The following is an 11,769-nucleotide window of genomic DNA, read 5'->3' on the forward strand; positions in this document are numbered from 1 at the left end:
TTTCAATGAACATAACATAGAGGGAACTGGAGGATATTACCTTAAGTTAATGAGCCAGACACAGGAAGGCAAATACCACATGATCTAACTCATTTGTGAAATCTGAAAAAAAAAAAAATCTGATATCATAGTAGAATGAAGTAGAGTAGAGCTTACCAGAAGCTGGGACCAGATTGATTAACAGCAAGAAAATTACATTAAGATAGAAGAAATAAATGGCGGTGTTTTCTAGCACCACAGAGTGACTATAGTTAATGATATTATATTGCACATTTCAAAATAATCAGAAAAGAGGACTTTGAATGTTATTGCAACCAAGACATGAAAAATGTTGGAGGTGATGGATATGCTAATGACCCTGAGTTGACCATTGCAGTTATCACACTATACCCATAAATATAATTACTATGCCCCAATCCAAAAAACCCAAACTATTTTAAACATTTTAAAAATCACTTATACTAAAAGAATAGAAACCTAAGGATAACAGAATCTTGTACAAAGGAGTAGGTTTCAGATTTAGAAGACCTGGGAGCTAGTCCCAGTCTACCACAATCTAGACCTGCAATGCTGGACAAACCACACAACCTCTCTAGTCCTCAATTTTCTCATTTGGAAACTGAGATATAAAACTATAGTCCATTTTGGTTCAAATATTCTGAAATGCAAAGAAAATTTTAGAATGACATGAATCGTCCCTTGTGAAAATGTAAATACAATCTCCACTTGAGATTTTTTAAAGAAATTTTATTTCATTAATAACAGTGACATTCTATATTTTCAATGAGATATGTGTAAGTCATTTATCTTTAGATAGATGTTTCTGATAACTGGTGCTTAATCTCAAGCCTTTCCTTCAAAATCGTCCCTGTTGTTTTTGGTTTCCTGATTAGAAAATGTGAATATCTGAACAGACCTCCTATTCAATTTGCTTGACTTATTAATTATTAAATTATGTGGTTCAATTAAACTGAAATGGAGATCCTTTGCACCCCAAGGTAATTAAGAGAATATGAGCTCTAATTCATAATTCAAAACTCATAAAGATGTGATTGGATGAAAGATGCTTGCCCAGGAGCTCAAGGCTCTCCCATATGTCACAGCAAGTGTTTCTTTATGTTGCCAGTAAAATCTCAATTGTATATCTAAGTAATTATATAGTCACTACCTTTAGATATATACCAACCAGATAAGCAAACATTAAAACTTGATGAGTGTCAGGTTTCCCGACATATCTCAGTTAACTTTCATAATTTCATCACAACCCCCAAAAGTGTGTGTGTGAATAATCAAGAAAAGACCAGAGAGATTAATTATACTGCCCAAGGTTACATTTAGTAGTATCAGCAATCTAAAATCAAGCACAGGCTTTGAAATCCCATTCTTTGCCCTAGCCACTACATTGTTTCTCTTAACAACAGAATTTTCCTTTGAGGGTAGTTGGAAACCCTCTGTATTTAAGTGCAGTGCAAGGTCTCTGTGGGAGAAAGGAGAATCCTTACTGGTGAAGTTCCTTCCATCTAGTTGACAGACAAAAGACAGAGGTTGTACCCCAGGGCAAAGGCAGCACGTATGGAAATGCTCAGTGAGCAATATGACCAACTCCTGCTGCAGAATCACAGGGAAGGAGGAGATCATGGGCTGCATGGAGAAAATCTTCATGCCAGAGATAGGATCTGAGCAGAGCCTTGAAGGAAGAAGGCTTGTGTACAATGAGAAAGAGCAAAACCAAGAAGCAAGAATGAAAGCAACACACAGAGGTCGTAGTAATGTCTTGAGCAAACTTTGGGGGAAAGGAAAAGGTTCCTAATTTCATTTTATTGCTACACTTCAAAACATGCATGCATATGTCTCATAGACACATAAACACACAGAGATACACACACACACAACCTGCATGTAAATATTATATAATAAAATTTGAAAATATTTAGCAAGACATATTCTGAAAACATTAGAATCTTCCAGGAATACAGTCCCTATAGTGTGGAGGAGCTGGGGAGATTTGGCAGATGGACTGACTTGAACAAAATAGTGTTACAAATACAAGTTCAGGATGATGAATACTATTACAAAGAAAAAAAATAATAAAAGCCATTAATAATAATAATAAAAGCCAATAATAGTCATTTTCATCTATTTGCAACCATGATAAAACACTTTTGTTCACTGATGACAAATTATTTTTAATGCATAATCCTGGAAAATCTTACATGTTTCTCTGGTTTTTATCCATACAGTGGCCACTTGTAGTGCTTGTTAAATGATGCTAAAGTCAAGGAAGCTCTATCCAGGCCCTTGGATGTATTTTCATAACATTATCTTTCTCATCTTCAGTCACCCAGTGACCTTCACCTTGAAGACACAAAGCTTATATGGTACAGAGTGATTTAGATTAGTTAGTGTGTCAGAATCAAGAGGGGATGTTAGTCTCCTTCACTACCATATCCCCAGAGCCCATATATAAATTGGTATATAGTAATCACTCAATTAATTTGTTTTGAATGCACAGATGAGGGAGAGAAGAGGTGTGAAAAAAGAGGAAAGAAAGTGAAGCCACTTGGCGTTATTCTTATCCTTCATTTCCTTTCCCCAAGTACTTTATTCCTTTTTTAATATTTATTTTTTTTTTTTAGTTTTTGGTGGACACAACATCTTTGTTTGTATGTGGTGCTGAGGATGGAAACCCGGGCCGCACACATGCCAGGAAAGCTCACTACCACTTGAGCCACATCCCCAGCCCCTCCTTTTTTTTTTTAACTTGAGGATTCATTTCACAAATATTTAAGAAGCACCTTTTACATGCTAGTCACTCTTCTAGATGCTGGGCCTACAGCAGCAATCAAAAAAGACCAAAAAAAAAAAAAAAATCCCTGCCCTCATGTAGCACTTTCTAACGAATGCTAATCTCTTTTGTTTTTATCCCTATGTTTTGCAGAATGTGAAAACATACCCAGCAGTTAATTTAATTAAAATAAAAGTTTATTGTAAATTTTATTGTCATTAGATTATGTTTGTGTGTGTGCACAGGCATATATGTGTATTTTCATAAAAGAAGTTAACTGGTTTTCAATTAGCAGGTGGTAAGATTTTTTTTTGCAAGTTAATTAGATCTTCCTAAACTGTTGAATTATAAACTACTACAAAATAGATAATATTGCTCTGGTATTGGGGTGGTGTGTTCTGGGAAAAGAATAAAAAATAAATTCATTTTGGAATAATGATATTATCACATTTTAAAAGGTTCTGGCAAGGAAATGATAATGTAACTCTTTAAAGTAATTGGACATGATCTAAAGTTGTTACAGCCTAACAAGGTCAGATGAAAATTAAGTTGCAACCTTAATTTCACATTTCTGAACATGGCTCATGTGTGCAGACATCTGGCTTCATTTCAGCAGAGATCAACTGGGTGGGAGGTGTTGGCAGAGTACATAATTTGACTCAGTCTTCCAGCAATCACAGTCAAACTCTTTTTTGATTAAGAGAAAGAGAATCCTTGCACAGTGTGATCCAAAGTTACACATGTTAATGTGACCAAGACTCTGTTAAACTGCTCATGAGTATACTCAGTGCTGTTCAGAACTCTATTTACAGGCACAGTTTACAGTGCTAAGGTAAAATTTCATTCATATTCTCTCCCCAAGCTAAGGATCGCTGGGTTGTAATGTAAGCCATTCCCTATGCAAGATCAAGTCTATGCAGCAGAGTGAACAGCATTAGCCTTCTGTAACCCCAGGCATCTCTTCACCTTACAACGCCACATGCACTTCTTCACTGCAAAGAACCATAGCTTAACTTCTTCTTCTTCTTTCTTCTTTCTTCTTTCTTCTTTCTTCTTTCTTCTTTCTTCTTCTTCTTCTTCTTCTTCTTCTTTCTTCTTCTTCTTCTTTAATTAAACTGCTTTCTTCAAAATCCTATCTGGATTTTCATTCCAGGATTTGTTTTCCTTTTGCTTTAGTTTACAAAGATGAAAGTACCTAGCTTCCATATTTGTCTTAATTTCTATAATGACTTAATTAGAGGCTTAATAGAGTTTTAGATCAAACAATAAGCACCAAGAAAGGACCCTACATGGCCATGAGATACTGACTTGCATCTCACCGCACCCCCCCCCCACTGCTTCATATTGGGGAGTTCTTCTAGGAGACAAAAAGGAAGAGCATTTAAAAGAACAATCATTGCTAGTCAAAATAAATCCTAGCAGATGTGCTTTAATTGCATAAAATTTCAAATGGATTCATAATAAAAAACATCCTGATCTTCCCCATCATATTAGTAAGCCCACATTAAAGTTTATCTGTCCCACTTCCTTGACACTATAAGTTCTATTATGACCCAGAATATGCCCGTCTTATCTCCATATCCCTAAACTCACCAATATGGGACACAGACACTGAGAAAATTATTCTCCAAAATAAGCATTTTGCTAGTTGGTATTGAAAACATAATTTCAAGCAAAATATACATGAATATGTAAACCTATATATAAATTAAAATACATATGTCATATTATTTATACAAATGCAAATATAATGGAAGAACAAATGGGTATTATTATTCTGCTGGTGAAAACAAAAGACAATCAAATTTTAAAAGATCTTTTGCTGTTTGACAAGGCTGTGGAAATTTCCCAGATATCCCCAAATCATCGTTCCTCTTGTTAAAGATAGGCAAATGAACACAGAGTAATGTTGATATATTGGGTAGGGGAGATGCAGAGAGCAAGTCAAAGCCATTGTTTTCTAGGACTCTGTTGTTGTATGTGTTAAACTAGCTGTCACTGTGACAAAATACCTGAGATAATATAAAAGGAGAAAAGTTTCATTTGGGCTCACAGTTTCAGTGGTTTCAACCATGGTCTGAAAACCTGTTACTTTTGAGGCAGTGGTGAAACAGCACATCATGATAAGAGTGTGGGTAGCATAGAGAAGGTAGTTCACTTCATGGCCTCAATGTCCCTTGAAGAGCATACCCCCAATAATGTAAATTTATCTCACTGGGCCCCACCTTCTACCACCTTCCTTTAACACTACTGGGAACCAAGACTTTAACTCAAGGGTCTTTGAGGGACATTCAAGATTTAAACTACAGCACTTTAATTACTTTCACCAACAAGAAGAAAGACACAGATATTTTTCTCCTTCCTACCATCTTTCACCTAGGAGCAAGAGAATTGCTCCTGCAAGTCTCTTTCATTTTGCCAATTAAGCCTACTAGGGATGTGATTGATAGGAGATCCCCAACATAGGGCTGCCAGATTCAGCAAATAACATAATGCCTGGATATATTTGAATTTTAGATAAACAATGAATGGTTTTTAATACATGTTCCAAATATTATATTTAGGCTTCCTATATTTCATCCAGCAATCCTACCCCACTTGCAGAGTAATTCGACCCACATTTCCCCAGAAGGAAATTTCAAATAGATTCTTTAATTCCATTTTCCCTTTTTATGCTTATACTTGTGACATTTTGCCATAAATCCTCTCTCAGGGGGGAAAATGACTAACTACATCTTAAGGATTATTTTTAATCTCTTCATGTATTGTATTTGATTATATCAGGATGCTGATGACTTTCACACTTTTCCAGAGAGAAAAGGGGGCCACTCAGGGACTAGTATCTTCTTCCTGCAGGTACTCCATAGGAGCTGTAGTTTCTCAAATACTGTCCTAAAGGAAACCCTGTTAACATGACTTCTCCAATTGGATCAAATTATTTCTTACCCTAAAAAAAGTCTGCACAGCCTTGGAGCCTATGGTTATAGAAAGAATGGTAGGTGTCTAGTCTTCAAGAAACATGGACTTCATTCATGGCTCTGGTAACAACTTGCTATGAACACATCAGCCAAGTCATTTCAAGATTTTTATAGGTTTGAGTGTTTCATTATTTGGGGGCTGATAATGCGTCCAGCCTCTCCCCCACTAAAAAGAGTATTACAAGACGAAGATGAAAACTCCTTTAAAAAAAACAAAAACAAAATCTTCTAGGAAAAAAGGTAACAACATTAATTTTTAAGTATCCACTTCACAGAAGGACTCAGATGATATTGAATATGTATAAATATGAACTCTCTTTTTCAGTAAAGTGATGTCTCATTTTCCTGGCATTTTTGGAGAGTGTTCCATGCTAAGCTAAGACTTTCAAGAAATATTTCGAAATCTTGCATTTCCGCATACTGAAGTAAACAGATTTTGCATTTTCTTGGAAAGACATTGGTTATTGTACAATGCTGCACAAAACAAGTAAACAAGAAAATTAATGCATTTAAAAGATGTTAAACTTTTGAGAGCCTCAAGGGCCATTGAGATATGGAGGGTGGTTTACCCTTTCACTAAATGGCCCTGGGTGTGCTGCTTCTACAATACATTTGGTCCTCTATATCCATGGTTCCTGAAACTAAAATTTTATCTGTACTTACACTGCAGACTTTTTTCTTAGTCATTATTCCCTGAACAATATACTATACAACTATTTAAACATTATGTATATTGTATGAGGTAATCTGGAGATTATTTAAAGTATAAGGGAGAATGTGTATAGGTAATATGCAAACAACACCATTTTATATATAGTCTAGAGCACCATTGGTTTGGTATCCACTGGGGAATTGGGTACCCTGGAACCAATCTTAAGACTATCCCAGAGACATAGCTACTTTCTGTCTCTGGTTGCTATTATCTCTCATTGGCTGTCACAGTCCATCATCTCTCTTTGTGTTCTTTCCCATTTTCCCTCTAATCTTGCATATCACTTTGGGAAAGACATGTATTGTAAGACAAGACATGGAATTTACCACTCAGAGAAATTTTTCTGTCCTTCTTTTTGTTACCTATGTTACAAATGCTTGGAGATTGGTAATTTCTTGAGATCTCTGTTATATATCTTCTTGACATTTATAAGCCCTGTGTACATACAATATATTAAATCATTACTATTCAATTAAAATGTTAACTGGTGAATATACCTCCAGATGTATTAAAAACTATTGTATCATTTTTAAGATGATATGTCTATTATCAAAAAGTAATGGAAGTTTATGCCTGGTGACTGCTAAACCATCCCAGGTGCTTAATTAGCATATTCCTTCATTTTTAGCATACCTGAGTAAACAATTTAATGTTTCTGAAGCTGAGATAAGTCTTACCATTGATGTGCATATTTAATGTGATATTCCTTTTATTTCAGAAAAGCTGGATTAATAAGATGCATCTTTAATTGACAAATTTTTAGATTAAAGAAGTAGGATCATTTTTATAGTTATTGCACACAAAATTTAAAGAGGCCAAGAGTAGATACTGTGAGAAAAGAAGAAATATTATAGATACTATTAATACAGCCTTTAATTCTCATCACATTCCCCTGCCCACACCATTACCTCCTCCCATAGGCCAAAGATAAGTATTAACTTTGGCAGATAGCCTTTCATTACATTTTTGCATTTTAGCTTTATGTTTCATATGTATAATTTAAAATATCCATTATGTCATATATGTTTTTATATTAAAGAGTGACATAGTATGATGGTTTACACTTTATTTGCTTCGCTCTACCATATGCTTTGAGAACTATGCTTATCTATGGAAACCATTATATATGTAGTAATATTTCATCTCTTTTAATTGTAGGATGATCTATTACATTTTCTTACAAATTATATGTTTACTTCTCTATTCATAGATATTTAATTCTTGCAAATTTATGCTGTCATAAATAATCTCCAGTGAGTGTGCTTGTTCATGTTCCTGTGTTTGTGCACCAGAATGTCTCACAGTGGTGTGCTGGACCTGGTTCCAATGACTGGTGAGACCCTGTGGTACACATCTCTTCCCAACTCCACCTTCAATGATGTAATGTTTGTAGCTTGAATACAACCATGGTGGGAACATTTATGGTATGGAAGGTGACAAATCTACATATCAAGTCCACACCCCTGCACTGGAAAGCCAGTTGCAACTCTTTGCCAGCCTACCCTGACATTTATCAGCAGGACATTAGGTGTGTATTCCCAGAAGCAGCATGTCCAACTATTAGAGTAGGGTTATTTTCACTTTTTCTGGCTGCAACCAAAATTGCTGTGCCACATGTACTCTCACCCATAAGCATATGAAAGTACTGCCTCCACAACCACTTTACAAAGTTTTCATATTGCCAGATATATTAAAAGGTGGTATTGCATTACTAGTTGCATTTTCTCATTAACCAGTGAAATTGAATATAATTTCATATGTCTTCATAGGAATGGTAGACATTAAGATTTCCATGCATTTAAATCTCCCTGCCCATTTTTAAAATGGCCTTTTTCTTGAATGACAGTAGAGGGGGTAGAGAGAGAAGAGGGGAGGGGAGGGGAGGGGAGTGGGGATAGTAGAGGATAGGAAAGGCAGCAGAACACAACAGACACTAGTATGGCAACATGTAAATCAATGGATGTGTAACTGATATGATTCTGCAATCTGTATACGGGGTAAAAACGGGAGTTCATAACCCACTTGAATCAAAGTGTGAAATATGATATGTCAAGAACTATGTAATGTTTTGAACAACCAACAATAAAAAAATTTAAAAAACGGCCTTTTTCTCATTGAATTATAGGAGCTCTTTACATAACCTAGAAAATTAATCTTTTTCTGTTACACAATATACAAATACATTTTATCAATCTGTTGTGTGTCTTTTAACCTTGCTTATGGTGTTTGCCATGCACTAATAGTGTGATCTTGAGAAAGTTACTTAATATCTATGAATCTCAAAGTCTTCAAGTATAAAGTGAATAATAATAGTACCTTCTTCACTGCTTTGTCAGAAGCAAATTAACTGATGCATGTGAATCAGTGATTAGCAATTATTATTTCATTATTGTCATTATCATTTTATTGCTCTACAAAACTTCTTGGTTTTGATACAGACTCTTTTCCCCTTCATGATTATTTGTTGAAGAAACATTCCCAAATTCAAGATGTGTGGGGATAGAATTTCTCTTTGCAGTTTTAGAATTTTTCATGTTTGGGTTACTTATACTTTTGTTGCTGAATTTTTATTTTTGTCCTGAGTACCTAATCAGAATACCTATAGCATATGGGTGCTCAATAAATGCTTATAAGAAGAACATGAGGAAAGTTGGATTGGCATTAATTTCTTGTAAGTGGTATTGCCAAGAAACTCAAAGGGGAATAAGAAGAATGGAGAGCTTATGAGATAAATTAAACTATACTGTGATATATTAAAATGAAAATTCCTTATTTCCTTGCCTTATTGATGTCAAATCTTACAGAAGATCTAACAATTGATGACTTCTAAGATGAGCAAGGATGCTTGGTGTCCACAATTTGAGACTTTTTTTATATATACAGTAATGAACTCTTCTTTGGTTTTCTTCCCAGAGAATTCCTGTAGCTTTTAGGCCCTAAACTGGCTCTCCATGAATCACATTTATTTCTCCACATATTCTTGAAATTCCTGGGGGGGAGGAATCCAATGCAAATTTACAGTAAGGAAATAGAATAGGAGAACATTGATTCTCAGGCTTCTGCTCTTTCCATTATCTGCCAAATCTCTACAACAAGATGATCTATTTGGGTGGACCATAGGCCTAGTTTATGAAATTCTAAATCCTAGTAGTATCTATTCCAAGTAGCATCTATACACTAGGCAGACAACAGTATGATTACTAATAACTAGAAAGTCCTCATTCTCAAAAGTTTGGGAACCACCAAACTAAATAAATATATATTTCTTAATTTTTGCCCAAAGGACAAAATTTCACTTTCATGCCAACTTGAAATGTCAAAAAGTTGATTTTTGGTTCATTGGCACCTTCTATTTACTAGACAGTTTTTATTACGCTCACCAAACAATAATATTATTCAAATGTTAATTTCCTTGAGAATAAGAATTTATTAATTTTCTAATAACTCTCCCTACTCTCTTGAGTTACACAATGCAAATTTCTAATATGTAGCTTGCTACCTTCTACCAAACTGAAATAATCTGGTTTACAAGTAGCTTTTTTTAAAAGTCATTTTTTTAATTTTTTTGTTATAGATGGACACAATATCTTTATTTTATTTATTTATTTTTATGTGGTGCTGAGGATCAAACCCAGAACCTCACATGTGCAAGGCAAGCACTCTGCCACTGAGCTACAACCCCAGCCCTACAAGTGGCTTTTGATTTTTGCATTAATCATTTTGTGTTCAGGAACTTTCTATGCACAATTTGGGTTTTCAGAATCAGCTCCCAAGTGCATGGTTCAATGCACATGCAGCTCATGCTTTAGACAACATCTGCACTTTTGCATGAGGACCACCTTGATGAGTCAGCAGTCTGGGATGCAGTTACAAGAGTAAAGTATGGAAGTTTATAAAAATAGATAAAAACAGAGAAAATAAGAGTGATGATATTAAGAAAAAATGGAGAAAAGTAAAAATCTTCAACATGCTAAGATACATATACATTATTTTATGTAATATATAAAATAGGCATCTCATTACTGGTTTTATTTGCATTTTCTCACAAACCAGTGAAGTTGAGCATATTTTCATAGGCATAGTAGACACATGGATTTCCATTATATATATTATATATGTGTGTATGTATGATGTATGTATATATAATATGTATGTTATATATTGTGTATTATATGTGTGCATATACACCTATGTAATCATCTTTATAATTAAAGATTTATAATTATAAATTATAAATATTATAAATAAAGATTTATAATTACTTATCAATTAATATTCAGTTGGATGCCATTAGTTTTTAAATGACCATTTGCACATATAATTTTGAATGGAAAAACAAATATAAACATGTATAAATTACTACAAATATATAAAGAGAAGTATCTCTAAAAAGTGAGATGTCATGCTGGATTTCAATAAAATATCATCTATTCATTTAGGAGTTGGTGCTCTTGACTGTATTTGTCTCCTGCATTGGGCTCTGAGCTGTTAGGATAGGACTGATTGATCTGTGTACCCCAATGCCCAGTGCAGGGCTGCTTCCTCCCAGGCACTCCAGAGGTCTGTGTGGAATAACTAATTTGTGTGGGGTGTCCACCCATCTCAACACCAGCTATTCAAGGCCACTCTGGTTACCAAAGAAGTTAAAGTGGTTAGAGTTTTCCTTTGTTTATGCACTCACAAGAAAGCTGCTCTCTAAACATCATGTGTAACACAAACCAAGATGAACTGGCTCAGATGATCCACACAGATGCCAGAGCTTCCCCAAGTGCCAAAATTCAGCTTTACATTATTCCCACTTTTTATATCTCCACTATTTCACTAGCCAGGCATGAGTGACAGAATAATTGGATGCAATTTTTACATATGTACAAAACGACTCCTTTTCAATGAATTCCAGTCCTTCTGCCTCTCTATACAAGTGAGAGCTTGGCTAAGGGAGCCTGAAGGGATTGGTCCGTTACTGGAGAATGGAGAGGAAGCAGGGAATTAGGCAAGTGGGATCATTATAATGCCTCCCATTAAAACACTTCGAGTGCTCACATTTCAGGCTTAACACAGTCCACCCAGTTAATTGGCAATATCCCAGACCTGAGAACCAACAAGCTACTCAGTGCTTGCAGAGCCTTCTCAAGAAAAGAGGCAGGCAGCTCTTTCCCTTTTCTGATCACCATGAAAAGAATAAATTACTTAACAATAGACAATCGTGCTTCATTTGGACCATAGAAGCACTTCACAGTAGTATTGCCAAACAGAACAGCTGTTTTAAAAGCATAGCGGTAGACCTCAAAAAT

Source organism: Marmota monax, unplaced genomic scaffold, assembly GCF_021218885.2.
Source record: "Marmota monax isolate L192 unplaced genomic scaffold, Marmota_monax_Labrador192_F-V1.1 WCK01_AAM20220418_F8-fsc00044, whole genome shotgun sequence".
Lineage (NCBI taxonomy): Eukaryota > Metazoa > Chordata > Mammalia > Rodentia > Sciuridae > Marmota > Marmota monax.